Source organism: Equus asinus, chromosome 8 (assembly GCF_041296235.1).
Source record: "Equus asinus isolate D_3611 breed Donkey chromosome 8, EquAss-T2T_v2, whole genome shotgun sequence".
NCBI lineage: Eukaryota > Metazoa > Chordata > Mammalia > Perissodactyla > Equidae > Equus > Equus asinus.
The window spans coordinates 7645677-7659865 of NC_091797.1; the positions used below are offsets into that span (position 1 = coordinate 7645677).

At 41.4% G+C, this 14189-nt stretch overlaps 1 long non-coding RNA gene across 4 annotated transcripts in view; it reads left to right on the top strand.

Moving 5' to 3' along the window:
* The window catches only part of LOC139045810 (uncharacterized), a 63028-nt gene extending 50804 nt beyond the window's left edge, over positions 1-12224 (top strand). For 2 of the 4 annotated variants that reach the window (XR_011504913.1, XR_011504912.1), the window contains exons 3-5: positions 756-909; positions 8976-9071; positions 11212-12224. This is a non-coding gene — a long non-coding RNA (uncharacterized lncRNA). Of the gene's footprint in view, positions 1-755; positions 910-3846; positions 3913-8975; positions 9072-11200 lie in introns of all 4 variants that reach the window. The other 2 variants (XR_011504914.1, XR_011504915.1) reach the window with 2 other exon arrangements.
* The last annotated feature ends 1965 nt before the right edge of the window (positions 12225-14189 follow it).

Sequence of the window (14189 nt, forward strand, 5' to 3'; positions counted from 1 at the left end):
GGGAAAGAGGTGGAAAGGGAAGACCAGGAGCTTAGGCAAAGGGCAGGGGAGGCCAGAGGGGGCCAAGAAGGGGGCACGGGGGAGGAAGTGGGACAATGGGGGTGATTCTTTTGACTCAAAGTTTGAGAGACGTTATCTACTTGAACGGATGGAGGGAATTCAGCCTTACCAGGTTTGATCTTTGCTCTGACCTGGTGTTTGTCTTGTAATAAGGCCATCGTATGTATCAAATCTTATAGAGAGGAAAATTAGATGTTAATTACGTATTTTGGACACTCCAGAGGACCTGGGTACCTCTTGACATTATCTGCAAGCTCTGTAAAGTTAACAAATATTTTTATAAAATATATTCTTCTCTACAAGACCTCTTTGGAGAGTGCCATCAAAGGTTTGTATTAATCCTGTTTTTCAGAGAGCTCAACAGGAGTGGAACATATTTTCAGTGTGCTCAAACTATCTGCACAATGGCCCTCTATGTTGCTAGTGTATTTGAAATTTTGTGGGCCAGTAAGACTTTCAGTGGCTCCCTAGACTTTATGACCAATGTACAGGACCGGGTCACCCAGTGACCACGCTAGTTTGAAGATGGGGAGCTGGGGAAGCTGCACTTACCTCTCTGCTGCCTGCCTTCTTCCTCCCAAAGCCATGCTCCTGGCTGGGGCAGGTGGCTGGGTGGGGATCCTCCAAGAGCCGCAGTAGTGTCACCAACCCATTGGGCTCCTGTCATGCACTCAGAGATGCTTTTCTAAATCCAGCAGAAATCCGACTCCCTGGCCTGCTCATTCGACTTGTGATCAGAAGCCCAGCACATGAACTGGCACTGCTGCTGGGAACTGTGAGTCACTCCTTCCAGGTTGCTCCTGGTGTCGGCGAGTCTCTGCAGGGGAAGACGAGCAATCTGCCTGTCAGGTGAGCTCGTCATGGTCATCATCACTGTCTGAGCACTGGCTTTCCGAGAGATCCTGCCCTGTCTGTGAAAAGAGCCCTTGTCAGATTCCAGGAATATCACTGTCTTACTATGTGACCTTGGACAAGGTCACTTAAGTTCCGGGAGCCTGAGTTTCCTTGGTTACAATGGAAAATGGTTCCAAAGAATTGGCACCAAAATTTAAATAGTTAATGTATGGAACATATTATGCAGATCTAGACAAATGAAGAACTTATAACACTGTGGACATAGTATAATGCATATTGGATACTTTTGATGTCTTCTGAATTTGCAAAAGAATTGGAGGTATCTATAATATAGTTGAGGAGAAAGGAATGACTCAAAAAAGTAGATAACCATTCATAGGTTATTTATTCACTCAACAAACATTTATTGGTCACTATTCTATGCAAGGTCTGTGAGGCACTGTGGGGATATAAGGATATATGATATATGGCTTGTTCATAAAGAATTTATATTCTAGGAAGGAAGATTGGACATATATACAAGCAATTCGCAAGATAACATTTGCTGTGTACAAAATGTGTACATAAAGTAACTACTATGGGCAGTTCAAAACAGAAAAATCTTAAAGAAGGCTTAACATAGAAGGAGGGTAATGGGAGCCAGTTTCAACACGTGTTGAGTTCCCATGATGTGTACTGCTTTACGCATCTGTAGATTCAGTGAGGACTCCTAGGCAGAGAAAACCATGTAAGCCAAGGTCAGGAGGCGGGAATCCACACACAGTAGAAGGCGTGGCAGCAACAGCAACCAGTTGGGGCGGAAGCGACACCCTAACGAGGATGGTGGAAGAGAGTTTGAGTTGTGTAGCTGCAGCATCATGGATGGCTTTAAATATAAGGCCAAGGTTTGGTCTTTGCCTTGCAGAGAATGTGAGTAATGCTTTCTGTGGAAGTCCTTATGAAGAATACAGATCTTTCCTGAGAACAATTTCTGTTCTGCTGGCAGGCTCGTGAGTGGGCCACCGCCACGTAGAGCTCGGTTAGCTCTGAATGTGGGAAAGATTACGTAAGAAGTTTTAATTTTCAATACCAGAATTTCAGCTTTGTCATGTGCTTGTCTGTAACCCAAAGCTTCTGGAAATTTCTTAAGGCAATAAAATATCATTGTCGAAGCTCTCAGTACCAGTCTTTTAAGGACTTCAACAATTGGTAATTGAGAGATCCCTTGGCTAAGGGATACTTATCTCCTTCACACACCAAGGCACTAGAACTCAAACTCTAACATTTGTGTGTGTCCGAGTCCTAGTCAGGAAAAAAGAAGCACACCAATGATTGTAAGAGAGAATTAATACAGGGAATTGGTGATACAGGGATTGGAGGACTGAAAGGGCAAAGAGAACACACCTAACCCAGAGAGCAACTGCAGGAAGCAATTACCCACACTGGGCCAGCGGGGCCAGGAGAGAAGGCTGGGGTGGTTGGCAGCCAGAAGCCTGGAGGAGGAATCCAGGCCCCAGAGGGGAGGCAGCTGCCTGGATGGTGCCGGTGCCTCAGGAAGTCCACGGAGAGCCCAGGGAACTTGGATCCCAGCAGTCAGAGATGCCGGTGCCCCCGGAGTGCCATGGGGCTGCTTCTGGGAGATGCAAACAAAGTGGAAACTGGAACCAACTGCCACCAGAGAGTTAGAACTGCTAAGGTGAAGAGAGACAGCTGGGGGACCCTGACAGGATCAGCAAGCAGACTGGAAGCAGCGGGGTCTGTCTCCCCACTCCTGGTTTCCTGTCTCCCCTTAGGGCCCCACCGTGGGCAGAACCTAGCAGCGAGCCTATGGCGAAGAAGAAATGGGGTTACAGAGATCCAGCTTCAGCATCACAAGGTTAAATAGAGCAGGATGAGTTTGATCCTGAGAGATCATTAATACCCAGCACCACATGTACACAATTCACAGGGATAACTTATTTACAGTCCAGATTCCGGAGATCCACACCTGAAATTCTGACTCAATAGTGTAGAGTGTGGTCCAGGTATCTCCACTTTTGAAAAGGAGCCTCAAAGTATCTGATGCAGGGGATCTTCATGTCACATTGTCAGAAATGCTGCTATATGGGCTGACCCTGGCCGAGTGGTTAAGTTGGTGCCTCGGCTTCGGCAGCCCAGGGTTTCGCCAGTTGGAATCCTGGGCGCGGACATGGCACTACTCATCAGGCCATGCTGAGGCGGCGTCCCACACAGCACAACCAGAAGGACCTACAACTAGAATATGCAACTGTGTGTCGGGGAGCTTTGGGAAGAAGAAGATAGGGGAGGGAAGGAAGATTGGCAACAGATGCTAGCTCAGGTGCCCATCTTTAAGAAAAAAAAAGATGCTGCTCTAGTTTTTCCAAGCAAAATCCTTGAGTCAAGTTAGAACAGGAGGTGGTGAAATGCTCAATTCCAATAATTTAGTTCTCTGAGGCAAACAATTACGCTCGTGAATTAATTTTGCTTTCTTATCTTTTTCCACCTTAAGAAATTCTAATTTGAAGAACCCTCTGGAGCATCTGCACCAACCACAAATGACAGTTTTCTTCGTTGTAGTATTCAGGGTCTGTTATTTTGGCATTCATATGTAATTCCCCCTATGAGATAATACCAGGAAAAGGAAAACCTGTCTTTTCGTGTAAACTTATAGAGTTTCTCTTATCAGACCAAAGGAAAGAAAGAAAACATCACCTTAAATTTCTCTTTTGCTTTGGCTGCCAGGAAGCTCAGAGTCATTTGCTGCAATCTCTTCCAAGGCTTCTGATGTAATCATTTTGTTTTTATATTTTTAAAGTTAGGAGTTGTCTCACATCTTTTCTTCTTGAGGCAAGTTGGATGTAGATAAATACAGATAATTAAGATTATACCTGTTATATTTTTCAAAATACTTTTGCATATAATACCTTAAAGTTCCTCATTGATTAACTCAAGGTGAAACAAAGGCCGAAGGTGATGTCCTTCTAGAGGAAATGCATCTGCTGTCACAGTTTTGAGAAGGTACGGGTTTGAATATGAATAATTTTTTATATGAATGTCCATTGTTAATATGTCTCCTAGGCCTCTGTGTACTTTATAAACCAAATTAAAAGCCTATAGGTAAAATTCTATCTTTTTTATATCGAATTTATTTCTACTATTTTTATAATCATGGCTTGGAAACTTGAGAATGATGACAAAGCATGATTCTGCTAGGAGCAGATGGTCACTAAAACTTGAGACAGAACTCTCTAGCAGGTAGGATGTCTTGGCCCTGTTCTGAGGGGCCTTATTGCAGATTGACATGAGATTTCATTTATTTAATTTATTTTTTTTTACTTTGCTAATCACGAATTTTATTTTATTTTATTTATTTATTTTTTATTATTTTCGGATATACATCCTATTTCGAATTCTGTGTAGATTACATCATGTTCACCACCCGAAAACTGATTATAGTCCCTCCCCTCCCGTGTGAGCCTAATCACCCCTTTTGCCCTCCCCCCTCCCCCTACGGTGACCACCAATCCAATCTCCAATGCTATGTGTTTTTTTTTTTGTCGTTTTTATCTTCTACTTATGATTGAGATCATATGGTATCTGACTTTCTCCCTCTGACTTATTTCACTCAGCATAATACCCTCAAGGTCCATCCATGTTGTCACAAATGGCCGGATTTCATCATTTCTTATGGCTGAGTAGCAGTTCATCGTGTATAAATACCACATCTTCTTTATCCATTCATCCCTGATGGGCAGCTAGGTTGTTTCCATGCCTTGGCTATTGTGTATAATGCTGCAATGAACATAGGGGTCTAAGTGAGATTTCATTTATAAACATCATATTGCGTACAACACCTGAGAAAGCACGTAATAAACAGTGAAATAAAGTAAATATCCTGGACCCTTCCTTTGTGGTTGTTTCCTGATAATTCTTAAAGCCGATTCTGTCTTCTAAAGGAGTCATATGACTCCCTCTGTGTCTGAACCCGCTTCCATGGGCATTGACGCGAATCCATTGCCCTGGATCTTCCGCTGTAGCGGTATTGCGGTGTCGCCCTCACTGTCCAAGGAGTAGCAACTCTGAGTAAACGTAGAAGCAAATGTTTGTTTTCTGACCATTATGCTATTTCACACTATATTACTATTGTGTTCTTTTAACTAATACAAATAATATAATTTTGGGGAATACTCAACTTATAGTCCTTTTCTACCCCAAAGAGAAAGCACTTCCTATTGCCCCTTTTGCGTACCTGAAGCTCGTCCTGGAGATGGTCTTGGTGACAGTGCCCAGAGCTCTGGCGTTTGACCCCACAGCCAGCCTCATCTGCGTTGTAGCCGGAGTCTCCTGGTGAGAGCTATCGACTCCACAGGCTACTGATTTGTTCATTATCATCTCTTTCTCCCACCAGAACCTTTTCAGCAGATAGGTGGTGATCCCACTTACACCATGGATAGGGTTTCTGGACTTCTTATCCTCATAACTATAAAAATTGTTCAGTTAACTGCAAATAAATAGGAGAAACAATAGTTTAAATTTGCAGTATAGCTCCTGAAATGCTCTGGAGAAAATATGATGTAAAATCCTACAAAATCATAAATGTAGGATGGTGATGAGGAAATTGAGGAGCCCACTGGAAGACAAAGGACTTTGCGCCTGTTTACCAAAAGCTTCTACCCCAGTGATGTGATCCCATACGTGAAACACAACTGGAGGGAGCCCGTGGGGAAAGAGCACGGGAGAGTGAGCTGGATGGCCTGGGTTCTGTCTGGGCTCTGCCACAAAAAGAGTGTGTGCCCTTGGACAAATCAGTACTCTTTGGCCATCAATGATTTCATGTAAATAATCAGAAAATTGGATCAGTAAATTTTATTGTAAGATTCCCATTGGTCTAACAGTTTGTCTCTGGATGCTCCATAAAATACCCATGCAGGTAAATTTTAGTTACCTCTTAGCTGAAAACTAGCTTGAAGGTTCTTTGAAACCCATTTTGCATACAGATAGTGGAATAGGCAACAAGGGCCTGGTGGGGCCACAAAGCAGATGAGCAGGATCTGAACCATTCACGAGTTACTGCAGGGGAGGCGGTGAAGGGAAGGCACATCTGATTATTCTGCAATTCCTGCAGTCAAGGGGCAGTTTCTAACATACATGCTATTTGTTTCCAAACTATGTTTGTTTAAGAACAAAATAATTTTGGTGGTTAATGGTCACACTTGTGAAACAGTTATGGCATTTAGCCACCTGTCATCTACCCTTTTTACAGGTGTTTTGTGTGTTTTCTGTTTTTGATGTAATTAGCTATTTTTGTGCATTTCTACCCAGAAGGATGGCTGCCTCTTTCTGATGCTACATGTGCTTCTGAAAGAATGAGATTGGGGAAAAAAAACCTGAATTGAGAGCTGATAAAATAATAATGTTCATGTATTTTATGTTAGGCTATGATAAGCCAGACATTACGTTCTGTGCAATAATTGAAAAATTACTTGCTGGTTTTGTCTTTGCTTGCTCAGTTTTAAAACTGTGCACATTCCCTACAGCACATGGTCTAATTAAGTGGTCACTCTACCACTTGTTTACAAGGCGAGAACTCAGAAGAAGGATAACCATTGTCGCATTGACAGTGATACCGTAAACACAAGTCTCAAGTTCATTAAGGGAAACAGTCATGTCAAAATTTTTTTCAGATGTCTAGTTTCATTTTTAGTTTTACTATTTTTTTTAGTGTTTAGATTTATTAATTGATGAATCCCTTGAAGACCAAGGGCAACAAACTTCAACATTTAAAAATAAGAATCACATGAACATCTAATGGGAAGATATTCCCAGCTGTAGAATCAAGGATGACTGAAGATAAGAAGAGATGGACACAGAAGAGGAAAGAAAAATATCAATGTAATACTAAAGCCTAATGACGTAAGGGATCCGGTGGTTGATTTTTGTTTGATAACTGTATGCTTACTTGCAAATTTATCTGTAGTTTCAAAATCCAGAGATAGAGGCTCTTCAACAGATGACAGACGATGACACATTGAATCACTCCATGGGTTTATGCAGTCACAGGGTCAAAGTGATTGTCTGCTGAATTTTAATGTATTGAATGTTTATTTCAAATCCATTTGTCAAAGTAAGGTATGGTAACAAATGTCTTTGATGCGAACAAGATGGACCTTAATGGTACATTGATGACTGAATTTCAAGGACTAATAATCTATGTGTAGTACCTCCTAATTTTCTCAATTGTTTATTTGCAAGTAAAGTATAAAATTTGGAAGTCAACTGTAGTTTTAGCATTAAATTAGAACAGTCACGCATGAATTGCTTAATAGCTTACCTGGATTTTAGTAGACTGACCTGTATTTCATTTCCATGGCCTACTTTTTTATTCAATTGAGTCACATATTGCACTGTAACTGAGTCACAAAGCAGGAAACAAGCTTGTGCCAAGTATATGGGACAGAGTTGGCATATATGGTGTCTTCACTCTGTTAGTGGAAAGTCAGTTCTGGTAAATCAGTCAGTCAGTCTAGCATTAGCATTTCCCCCACCTGGTGAGACAGGATATAGTCCAGGTCCATGTCCCTTACCTGCAATTACGAAATCCAAAAAGCTATGAAAAGAGGAAGTAGTTTAGAAACTCAAAACCTGACCTGACTTGAACTCATTTAGCAATGAAAACTGCTGAACTGACGTATGACTTTTATAGTCTTTATTTATCCCTCTTGGTGTGAATATTCATACACTTCACTACAGAAATATGAATGGGTTTGATAACGGGGTTCTCTCCAGATCCTGCTGGAAGTGTGTCATAATATATGGCACATGTATTTCCTTCTATTTTCTTTCTAAAATCTGAAAGATACTGAGTCCCAAAATATATCAGTCCACAAGAGTACCTTTTCCTTCATCTGAAATCTCTTAATAAGTATTTCTCAATGTTGAGTCCCATTTTTATCTTTTCTGCAACTTCCCAGGCACATTCATGATTATTGCATTACTATTGCAAGCATTAAGGGCAAAGCCCTGCTTTCATGCTCTCTGTTGTTAGCACATGGTGGAGGCTGAATGGCTCGCTGGAAGGAGCCCTAGCTATAGAGTTGGAGCGATCTAGAATCGAATCCTGGTTGGGCTGCCTACAAGCTGTGTGACCTTTGTCAAGTTAACACCTCTGAGTGTTACATTTGTTTACTTGTAAAATTTTGATTCTAGTACCTACATCTCCCTTTTTTTCTTGCCTCAATCCCAAAAACGTATGAATCCTGGTGAGGTGGAGTATGGCCATTGTCCTCTACCACTGGTGGACTCCATCGCTAGTTCTTTCTTTGCCATGGGGATGCCTAAAATGCTAATTTTATACTTAGCAATTATAAAATGTATTCCTGCCTTTTCTGCCAGGGTCTGAAGATACCTAGGCTGTGAGTTTAGGTACAGGTAACTAGAAAAGTAAGTAAAACCAACAGAATTGGTATTATAATTATTAGAGAAAGCAAAATAGCGATCTAAGATGTGTTCTGGCAGCAGAAGAGTAATGGAAAAGAGATGAACATCGTGTCAACAGAATCTTTGAAAGACTACTGGGTTGCATTAATAGAAAGCTTTTACGATGATATTTTGGACCTAGTCTATGATTAGCATAGAGCGAGGCTGCCCCTGAATTTTCAAATTTTCCGTCAATATCTATGATACACCTTATGTAATTTCAAATGATTCTTGACAATTTCTGATGCAGAAACATATATATATATTTATTATTTTTAATTTATTATAATGTATCTATATTTTTTCCAGTAATGGTCCTTCTTTTGAGCTTTTGGAGTTTATTTCTGTTTCCAAAATTGCTGCTTCTTTGCATAGTGCTCCTGTTGCTATTTGAGGTTATCGGGCAGCACATCCATCACCATTGAAGGGTCTGCTTTCCGGGGTACTACATGGACATGCTTTTAGTTTCCACTTTAAATTTCTCATTAAAATTCAGGGTCCTTCAGACCAAGAACATTGGGTAACACTTGATGTAAGAAAATATGTGGTTACCATGGGGATTAGGAGTTATTGCAGGTCTGTTTGACCTCTTTTCTTTATTGCAGGTAATTTATTCTAATAACATCGCAAGTTGCTTCCCAGGAGAGAGTTTATCCTTTGATAGATGTCTTTATAATTCCTTAATGCCACTGGTCTAAAAGGTAAGCTTTGCTAGATGTATTTTGTTCTTCTGAATATTTGGCCTGTAATGTTGTTGTTAGTGCCGTGGAGTGGATTCTGACCCCTAGCGCCCCTGTGTCCAGCGGAGTGGAACCCTGCCTGGGCTTTTTGCTCCATCCTCTCCCTTTCCAGCGACGTACCAGCCAATGCTCCACTGCTATTTATAGGGTTTTCATGAGCAATTTTTCGGAAGTGGGTGGCTAGGTCCTTCTTTCTGGTCTGTCTTAGTCTGGAAGCTCTGCTGAAACCTGTCCACCATGGGTGACCCTGCTGATGTTTGAAATCCCGGTGTCACAGCTTTCAGCATCACAGCAACACACAGTCACCACAGTATGAGAACCGACAGATGGGTAGTGTGGGTCCCTGACCAGAAAACGGGGCCAGGCCGGAGTGGTGAGAGCGCCAAATCTTAACCATTAGACCACCAGGACTGGCAGCCCCTAGTATTATCTCTGAATAATAATAATAGTAGGCAGCATTTGTTGTTCACTTGCTATGTAGCTGGCACATGGTCTCATTTAATTCTCAAAACCTTTCTTTGTGGTGTATTATCAATTAAGATTAGTGTTGACAGAGAGAGAAGAACTAAATACCCCCAAAACAATGGCTTAAGGCAAGTGGTTTATTTTTCTTTCCTGTTGAGGAAGTCCAGAAGTAGTCAGTCCAGGACTGGTATGGCATGGTGGCACGGACTCAAGCTCTTTCTGTCTTGTACTTCCGGCTTATGTAGCTTTCATTCCCAAGGTTACCTGATGAACACAGAAGGCTGTTAGAGCTCCTGCCATCATGTCCATATTCCAGCTGTAGGAAGAAGGAAGAGTGGGGAGGCCACACCCCTTTCTTTAAAGACACTTCCCAGAAGCAGCACGTACCATTTCCACATATGTCCAGAACTTAGATGACCACGCCTAGTTATAAAAGAGATTCTTTTGCAGTCATTTGTGTGCCTAGCTAAAAATTAAGATTCTGCTGCTGAGGAAGAAGAGGAGAGTGGGTCCTGAGAGACAGCTAGCAGTCTGCTGCATTTGAGCTGTTACTATCCCCATCTCACAAATGGAGAAGTTGAGTTATAGAGAAGTTAAATGGACTTAATAAAATCTCACAGCTGATCGAGCTAGGATTCAAACCCAGATCTATCAAACTTCGGAGCCCTTAAGCACTACTTTGAAGTGCTTCTACCTTAAAACAGTTATTTGACTCTATTCTGTCTCTTCGACTAAATGAGTATAACGAAGGCCTGACTAAGTCACTAGGTCGATCGATTGAAACAATGGAACCCTTTATTTCACCAAGCGCTCTTGGCGGAGGACGTGGTACTGGTATCAACTTGTGCAATGCCTTCGCTTCTGCTGACCTTTGGGATCGCTGGATTCACAGAGTTTAGCGACAGGTTTAGAAAATTGCCTGGCTGACAGGTTAAAGTCTTGTTTTCGGTCTTCGACTTGTTCAGAGTTGCAACAGGTTTCAACTTCATTAAAATATGCTTTGCTATCCTATTGAGGGTTTAAATTTTAAACAAGGTAATAAAAAACAAGGTTTTCAATAGGGTCAATGAAAATAAATAGGAAAAATGGTTTACTGTAGGAAAAAAATCACAGCATCCTTATGGCTTTTGTCTTCAAAGGCGTATTTTTAAGTTAATGACAGCACATCTTAGAATAAACAAAACCATACCACTTCTAAGTTATTTGAAAATTATTGCGTTTAGAAGGTTAACCTGTGATTCTCTAATATCTTACTTGAGAGGAAATCTAAATCGTAGAAGACACTATGAGCTAGGGCTTCTTTCCTTTCTTCCTTCCCTCCTTCCATTTCATAAAGCTTAATTTGTCATTCTTTTCTTTTAGCTTCCGTTTTGTTCAGGTCCTTGCCTCTGCCTAGCGTGTGAGGGTTTTTGATCTTTCTTATGCCTGCTTAGCTCTTTGTTTTTAGCACCAAGGGAGAACGTGTGAAATGTGAATGAATAAATCAACAAACAATAAATGCCATGTTTTATAAATGTCACAACTTAACGTTGCTTTGTTGCTTAAACTTTCCAACATTTTAAGGAAGCTCTGTACCTTTATCAATACTTTTCAGGAATGCTATTAAAGTAAATAACATAAATCAGTTATTCAACAGAGGTCCTTCCTCAACCAGCCACGACCACAGGAGGGAGGCCTAGCGGCTAATGACAAGATCGAAAGATTCGATGGTTTGCCTGGAAGTGAAGAGAGATTTTCGGTGCTGTGACAACTTGCAGAAAAGCCTGAGCAAGATGAAGAAACGCATGATGAGAAGTCAGAGGGCACAGTGTTCACGGAAGAGATCGAGAGTCAGAGCTCAGGAGGGACTTTCCTTGTTTGCTGTGCATCACTGGTCTGGTTCTTCGGAAACTTTAAGCAAGAACAGGACCAGTTGCTGGGTGATGTGGACAAAAGAACAAAAACTATGACTGTTTAATAGATTTTCCATTAATTCTTTTTATTGATTATGAACTTGTAAACAAGTAATACATTAACGCATATTCCTTATTAAAAATTTTAACGTCCCATTTGAATAAGGGTGAAATCCCCCTTTCTCAATGATTCTCTATCAATGGTATCTTTATCAGATGGCCGGGAGTCTGGGGATAGTTTGGTTCCTAGACTGGCTAAACCGTGTCATGAAGGACGCAAGTTCTTTCCATCTCTCCATGCTCCCATTCTCAGTGTGGTGGCTTAGTCCTCAAGCTTTATCCTTCGTTTTGCAAGACGGCTGATGGAGATCGTGACATCATATGAAGACCTGAGAAGAGGATCATTTCCTTCCACTTACCACCTTTTCTTAGTGAAAAATACCTTTCTTCAAAGTACCCAGCAGAATTAGCCCCATTGGCCACAATTGTCTCTCATGCCCAGGCATAAGACACCCCATCATGCAATCGGTATGAGACCACCATGATTGGCATGGGCTAATCAACATTGATTTTCTGGGACTGGAGAGGGGTCTATCCTCCCTTAGATACTGTGTTCAAGGGTCAAGAAATCTGGGGTTTGGTTAGCAAGAAAAAAGCAGTATAAGGCAAAAAAATATGCATGGCACATTTTGTTTTCAGAGAAATTATACTCAATAAAAATTCAGTATAAAATAAATAAAATATCTTTACCACTCACAAGTTAGGTCTGATGCTTTGTATCTGACCTAAAATCCACTCATCTTTTTATTCTTTCAACAAATGTTCTTTGGCCGCTCACTACGTGTCAGCCACTGGTCTTGGTACTAAGGCTGGAGAGATGAACAGGACACACACTGATCTCCACTAGCAATGCTTTCAGCAGCAAGTATCATAATAGGCACTTAAACGTGGCTTAAACCGCAGGGACAAGTAATGTTTATCTAACAGAAATTTAGGACGGGCAGTCCATAGTCCAGTCCCTCTAAAATGTTACCAAGGGCATGGTTTCATTCTTCTCTGTGTTCTTAGGATGCTGGCTTTGTCTTTATTTGTGTTGCCTCATTGTCCCATGGTTGCCATAGCTCCCAACATCTCATCTGCTTTCAAATCACAAAGAAGTGGCAAAGGAATCTCTTCTTATTCTTGTCCTTTTTAGAAACATTCAAAAACTCTCAGAAGCCTCCTAGCAGATTCCCAGAAAAATCTCGTTGGCAGAAATGTGCTATGCTGGTGTCCTCAACAGCAAAGGAGTCTGGGAAAATGATTATCTCACCAAGTATTATGAGCTGTACACATTGCTGCCCCCAATAAAATTGAGATTCTGTTTATAAGGGGAGGCGAGGAGGATGGTTCGTCAATTGCAATGTCTTCCATAGTCCCCTTCTTCATGGAATTAATTTTCTGACCACGTCATGGAGAGGTAGAAATACATCAGGAGTATTTTTTATACTCTAGTCTTTGAAATATGTCTGAGGAACTTGTGTAGTAAATGGTCCTTAGTGTTTGTTTTGCACATTCAGATAGAAAAGCTGTTTGCTTATAGAAGCTTGACATGAATTGGGATTGGGATCTGTAGGGCTTCATTTGGGTTCATCCTGGGCATGTAAGATGTTGTGGAGAGGGAGAGAAATGTAGACCCAGACACTTGTGTTAAGTATTAGCTGATAGCTGCTCCTGGGGTAAAAAGTGCCATTGGCAGAGCATCCACTGATTTCCTTACTCTGGCACCAGCCGCATCTTATTGCCGTCTCAGCTTATTTGTCTAGCTGCTCCACTAAACAACTAGCTTCTTGAGGGAAGAGGCTATGTTTTACTTATTTCTGTGTGCCTAACCCTGAGGATGGTGTCTGGCACATAGTAGGGACTCAGTGAAGGTTGGAGGTTGGAAATTATCTTTCAGGGGGGAAAATGTGGGAAGGAAAGTTCAAATATTCATATTAAGGAATTAAAACTAGAAGTGTTTAGAAAACTAACTTAAAAAATAAAAGTAGTCAAATGATAGAAATGGATTAGGTAGCACCTAGACCTCAGGAGGAGTAATCTGTCTCTTCTTTTATTTTTCAATTTTTTTCCATCTCTCTGGGAGGTACAGTTGAGGTCATGTGGTGTTTGTTTAAATTGCTTGGGTCTACATGGCACAGAAGTGGGACTAAAGTGCAGATGAGGTGGAACTCAGAAACAGCCTGTCAAAGCAAGCATGATTTAAAGCCATTGCCACGTACATTGTATCGTTTTTATAGCATGGGAAGCAGTAAGGGCGACTTTACTGCAGTCACAGCTACCTTTACTACCATAGATAAGTGAATTCAAGCAGGCCTCCTAGAAGTTCAAGGGTGTGTAGTTGTTTCTTTCTTTCTTTCTTCAGAAAATTCAACAATCAAATCTCTCCAATATTAGTTTTTAACATTTGCTTTGTTAGATTGTTGTCGCCTTACAAATTTATGTTTCGTTAGTGATATTGCTTCATTATAATTCCCACATACGCATGTTTTGGAAAGTCGGTGAAAGGCTTTGCATTCTCCCTGCCTACAAGGCACGGGTCAGTGTGAGAGGGAGGGGAACCCTGCGCTGAGCTGGACCCTGTCCCAGGGCTGCCACTGATCCTGGACCTTGGCCAAGTAGTTAACTATCTGCCGCTGGATTTCTACATCTGTAAAATAGAGGTGTGTGAGAAGATCATCAC